Source organism: Dreissena polymorpha, chromosome 1, assembly GCF_020536995.1.
Source record: "Dreissena polymorpha isolate Duluth1 chromosome 1, UMN_Dpol_1.0, whole genome shotgun sequence".
Lineage (NCBI taxonomy): Eukaryota > Metazoa > Mollusca > Bivalvia > Myida > Dreissenidae > Dreissena > Dreissena polymorpha.
The window spans coordinates 164,372,920-164,379,610 of record NC_068355.1 but is presented as its reverse complement, the minus strand read 5'-3'; positions in this window follow the sequence as shown (position 1 = coordinate 164,379,610).

Below are 6,691 nucleotides of genomic sequence, written 5' to 3'. Positions count from 1 at the left end.
TTCTTCACGGGCAGTCTTCACTGTCATATAGTTAAATCAGTAGTCTTGGAGCAATTTTTGTCATGGTTTTACATTAATTTTGTCAGAGGTAAAAAGCAGGTGAGTATGTATGTCAGCTTTAGGTTTAGGGAAAAAAACGTATGAGTGTGTAATACAACACAGTGTGTTCATCATCGTGCTAGTGTTCCAACTGTCATGGGTTCGAGCCCTATACTGGCTGAACTTTCCTCCAAGGTACTTCAGGTGAATTTATCCCTGTACTTACTTGAATTATTTTCTGTTATGATCAAGAGAAGATTAAATATCAAGTCTACATGCTAAATAGTTTGACTTTTAACAGAAACCAGCTAGTCCGTATGAATAATATTCAAGAATCTTCTACTACTAAGTAATGATCATGACCTTTGAACCATACTAAAACTACTATCAGATTTTTTATTTGATCACATTCTACCCATGAAATGGTCAACAATGGTCGCCCCGTATACAACTAGCAATGGTCAACAATGGTCGCCCCGTCTACAACTAGCAATGGTCAACAATGGTCGCCCCGTATACAACTAGCAATGGTCAACAATGGTCGCCCCGTCTACAACTAGCAAAATTTCAATAAGGGCTACGTTCATGTGTTGTGCATTTTAACCATTTATCAAAATGGTTTACTTTCCCAACATTATTGAATTACGTTATTTGCCACTGTTGAAAATGAATTTACGGTGTTTGCAAAACTTACCAAACTTTAGGTGAAACATCATTAATTACGTATCGCGATGTAAACACTTAATATCTGTTCAGTTTGAGAAGTAGAATCGAAAAACGACGATGCAACATTTTTGGAATACAGTATATCATTGCCGATTGAATTACTGGCTTAAAATACATATGATGATTGGACATGCATAGAAACTTATATCAAAATAATGTCTGGGTAGATAATTTTTAAAACGTGACTCATGTGGCCATCATATAATATCAGAACATAACCACTGTCTCTAGCTGGCAAATACTTCAATACATGATTTTTCATGTAATGTTCAAATACAACAGAATTTGACCATCCACTTTCAGTAACTGTGCCTGCTGCTCCAGGGATAGCTCCTGCTAAAAGGGAGTCCAACATACGTTTACCTGGAAACACAAAATAAGGTGGTATTTGGTGTCCGACACCACTAACACATCCAATTGAAGTAACATTTTTTTATTTTCCAGATGTAACTGCCTGGGTTTTGCAAAATTTTCGAAAAACAATTTTTGGTGGTTTATGTTCAACATTCAGTCCTTTCTCGTCGATATTGAATATACATTCAGGTTTACTTGTCAAGTCATATTTATTCATTATGTTTGTCAGTTCTTTAAAGTAATTGTTGACCGAAATTGGATTAGCAGACATTGCACGTAATTGTTCAAGACTTCTAGGCTCTAGGCTTGCTCAACTCCAAATTTGGCCATCTGGACATGAAGCCTTTTAGTATGTTGATGTTGCATTAACAATTATAAGTGTATATGAAGTGAAAACACCAAACATAAACAAAGGTTGCGATAGACACCTATAAACTGTAAGATGCCCATAATATCACTCTAATAATACTATAATAAAAATAAACAATTTAAATTCACATAAGCTGTGTTTTTCAAATGCTTTTTTTCAGATTGTCAGTATAAAGGCCAATTTCCTTGGCTTGTTAAAAAGCTTGACAATCAATGTTAACAATCATTAATATCAATCGAAAGAGTAAATAGGCGCGAAAGAAAAAAGCAACGATAGCGCATGTGGAATCTATCGTCTCCAAGACCTTCAGTTTTCTTCATAAGTAATACTATGATGGAATAATTCTGCATAAGAATCTATTCACGAATATTCAACCAAATGTCATGCAATTTCATGAAAAACTTCAAATCATTTTACCGAAGGTTTGCAAAATTTATTCGAAAAAAGCTGTGTTGATGAATTTTAGTTCTTGATATTCATAAACTAATACAGGCAATGGGTCTTTTATGCATCTGTAAATATGTAAAGATGCATAACAAATCTGGGTCATGTCATTTTAGAATACGGTTGTTTTCTTTTTTACCAAGACGGCCAATCATAGGGAAGGCATAATCATGCTGGTAATTTATTCACTGATTTTTGGGTTGTGTTTCCGTTCCGATGGAGAAGGACGTGCTTTGTTTTGTTAGTGAATTGTGTGGATTTTAACTTTATTTGCTGTGATTCAAAATAGAAATGTTTGTACAAAGTTATTTGTGACGTTGAGAGAATTATAAAAACCATTTGCTGGATATAACTGGACACAAAAGTAAGCCATATTAAGGGCTTTTATTTTTTATCCTGAATGATTTAATTGCTAACCAACTTGCCCCAGGTAATAACGGCTTAATGAAAACAATATTCGTGATCGTGGATCATTGATAATAGCGCTCACGGCAAGTACGAACCGTTGTCGCTCCATGACAAAACGGAGGTGAAAGTTACCGTTACTGCATCTAGTTACGTCATCTCAACTGATCCAGCGAATGAAGTGAACGTCACCATCTATGTATAGAATGAGTGAACGTTGACATCTCGACCTAACTACAGTCAAGTGGAGAAAATAATAAGGTTGATACAGACCGTGGGGTTTTCACAGAATACAACAGACTTGTTTACTTGTACAGATGCCGATACATTATGTGATCAAAAGCTGGTACAACGCGTTCTTAGATCTTTGAGGCACTAGGAACATGATAAGCGGTTCTACCAGAGTTAAGTCTGTTTCACACGTCACACAGATTTCGACTCCAAAGTCCATAACTCAATCGTTTATTAGTACTGCTTTAAAGTGCGCTCAAGAACTTAAAATACTCAAAGACATCGCATCCACCTTGCAGACAGACATGCTTCTCATGAAACAGAAATTTCACGCAATAGATCAGATATGGTCCGTACAAAATCATAATCGGCAACGTTAAAAGCAGAACAGAGAGCGCTGATGTAAAATTGAGGGATCTGCATAACTTCATACATTCAAAGTGTGTTGTCAAACTATTTAAGCAAGGCACGCATGCGCAACCATTCCGCCTTCAGGTTGCGACCTGTGCCGCCGTAGAGCATGCTTCAAACAATTCTCAATTGAAAAACAACAACACAATATTGCACGTGATGCCAAGGCGGCTGTGAACCACTCTACATATGGGTGCTCAGATACTCCCGAGATACGTTTCGGCAGTTCCAAGTTGAGTGCTCAGCATTCTGCATCTACTTAAGTGCCTGAAACCCATGAAGGGAGACTATATCGCAGATCAGATGGAAACTTCGCACGCCAAAGATTGAAACCGGAAATCAATTACGGTGCGCGCGACGACTCGTGTAAAACCGGATGAACGTCGCTATGATGCATTTGATTGGCAACCCACTAGCACAACTAAGGAGTACTTTGTTTGGGGCTTTTTGAAAAACGTTAACAAATGATACACTCGCAACCTTGTGTGAAGTCAAGGGGTAAATGTGGTCGCTGTCCGAAAAAAAAACAATCTGGAATAACAGAATCCAGGCAAGTGTGAGACTGCGCGTCGGAGCACGTTTCTTTGCAAGAGACATAATATAAACGTAGTAATACTGTGTATTACCAGTCCACTATGTGTGGTTGGAGCTGTGATAGAGAAAAAGACTCACCACAAATAAGTGGAGTTTACTAACTAAACCATCGCAATAGCTACCTTAAACATAATAACTAGGACGCTAGTGGCATTATGTCGTCAGCAGAAGATTTATGTTCATTGCTTGCTAACCGCAACAATGATATGTGTGGTATCTCTGAACAATATCAGTACAATTTGCATTTTAGAAGCCATTAAAAGCCCATACAGATATCATGCTGTTTCAGATAGCAGTCTTTCCTTACCTAGTAACAGAAAAGTGGGTACAGGGGGAATAGCTATTATGTGGCGCATACGCATGGGCAGTCTAATTGCTGTGTTGCCTATAGATGATTATAGGATTATCGGAAATTAATTACAGGTGAGCAAAATTCGGTATGCATTTTTATTTCAGTTGTATTTGCCATGCTCTAATCACCAAAATGACGAGATGAGATCATACATTGAACGGTTATATGATTAAGGGTACATGTTCACAGATTATGGTATACCGTTAATCATGTGAGACTTTAGCATTAATTTGCAGATTGTTGACAATAACCCACGAAGCAGCTAGAGTTACAGAGGGCTATACAAGATGAGGCTCCTTTGGTAGTGGAACAGATATATATGCTGACACCACGCCCACATTGAGTGCAGACCACGTGTTGAGATCGACTGGGGACATAAAGAAACATATTCCTTATAGCTTCCATGAATCGCATCTATAAAACATAATGTAGAACTCCTTGAACTAATGTTACAGGAAAGATGTAGTATTACAACTTCAAGCACGTCTTTAGGATCTTTATCTAAGGTCAATGGCCAATGTCGATGTAACATTTTCAAGTTTTAACTTTTATATTCTGTTACTACAGATATTCATTTGAAATTTAGAATATATATATATATGGGGTCATTCTGCGAGATCACTAACTTCAATGTAGGTTTTATTTAAAAAGATTGAGTAAAGTAGAGCGTGCTATCTTGGGAAAGCCATTATTTTTTCACAGGTATTTGCTAAGAAATCTTCTCGATATGAGCGTTAAATTCGTAATGAAAATTTTGTAATATGCGGCAATGTATGTCTTTACTCTCAGTAACAGGCATACCAATCCATTAGTTCCCTGAAAGTCGATAATTACAAAGTCAAACAAAGCATTACAATTTCTGATGACCATTTGCAAAACAAATGCATATAAATTGTAAACCATTGGGTCTGTCATTACAAATAATTGAAGCTCTACATACATAAATTGATATTCCTTATCACAGGTTATAAGCCCTGCTACAATTTTCCATACTTAGAGCCTATTTACAATATGATGGGGTACCCGAACTTCCCAAAGCAGCATAACGCATATTGCACATACAACATTGTGTTCCAAGTCAAATCTTCCGCCGAGAAGAAAGAAAAGTGGCGGTTTTCTCTTCCATGAAGAACATCATAATATACAATGGTGATTTTTCGTCATTATTTAATGAATTACTAGAGTCGTTAAGTTATGTAAAACATTTTATATAATGACTTACTTGTGTGGTTAAGTTACGTTTCACATTTTATATTTTGGATACTAATGTTTATTCGCTCAAGAATAAACTGTCTTATTCAACGCAAACGCTATTTTCCTAAGGGATCGCCGAAACCCGAACCCTTATTTTATAACCCATCCTACCCAGTCAACTCTAACACATAGACTCGTGCACTAAGTATAAAACCACTGCCCATGCAAATTGTCGTTCTTTTACTAGCTCCTCGCATCACAGGGTAGGTCGCGCTATGGTTTACAAGTTTACATTTACCACCCACCCTCCCACTTAATTTTTATTGTAACACGATGCTTGCCAGATTTTTGTTATATTCCAGTGTTGTCGAGAATTACGAGCTCCATTAGAAACCCACAGCGTCATGGCTGGGACTTATAACAGCGTACGGCACACCGTCAGTCTGTCCAATGGCCCCCGACAACAGATTCCTGCGTAATTTACTGTACCAGTGTTAGCGAATTTGCTAGACTTTGATCAGTAAACTTTTGTTTATATTGGTTGTTTTCGGGTACAGTTTTCCAGAGTTATTTTACATTCAGTGAAGTTTTATCTCTGGTTTTTACTCTGGCCTTGAAAACACCATTTTATGATTACGAATAGAATGATGTATAGGCATAGTTTCCACGAACACACTTCCCGCTTGCCACGGGTGATAGACATTATGTACTTAAATTTCCCGCCGTTCTCGGGGGAACCTGTATAAAACAATTGATCCCATCCTTGACATTATTATGCCAAACCTTTAAGATAATAAATTGCGTAGTTAAACTGTTTGGCGTTGTCGTTGAATAACATAAAACACTGAATTATCTACTAATCGTTTCCATTAAAGATACTCTAGTGTGAAGTTTAATCCTCAATTTAAAGCACACATTCCATATTTAGAATTCATTAATAATTTTATGTCGTTATAACAGCAAATTATCATATTTTAAGTGCACATTCTATTGTTACGACTTGCAAATTCATAAATGTGCGTCAAGTGTCGTCTCAGATTAGCATGTGTAGTTTCCGCTTGAATTTGATTTTCATTATGAAGGAACTCCCTTTAAACGAAAAGTTCCATTGAAGCGGCAAGTGATGTCCCCGATGAGCCTGTACGGACTTCACTGGTTACGACACTTTTGGCACACGCTCATTTTCATACCTCAAACATGAAACAATGGAACATTAATTTCTCGCACTAAGTAATTAATTTTAGAACGGTTCCCGTGTTAGTGTTATTAAATCACATGCGTGTAATGTTTGTGTTTTAGCTTAGTATTTTAATCGTCATACGATCCGATTCGTGCAAAACTTGGTATAATTTCAGATGGGGCCAGCGTACATGTAACTCCAAAATAGTTTTGTTGTATTATAAGCGGACGTAGATCCTGATCAAATATTGCGAATGTGCTGGCTAGTCTTGACTACGCTGTCCTCACATCGCATAAGACTCATTTACGCATGACGAGCGTCATACGTATGTTGACGCAAGATATATGTATGCTTTGTACCGCTCTGGGCAAAATAAAGAAGTGCAACATCA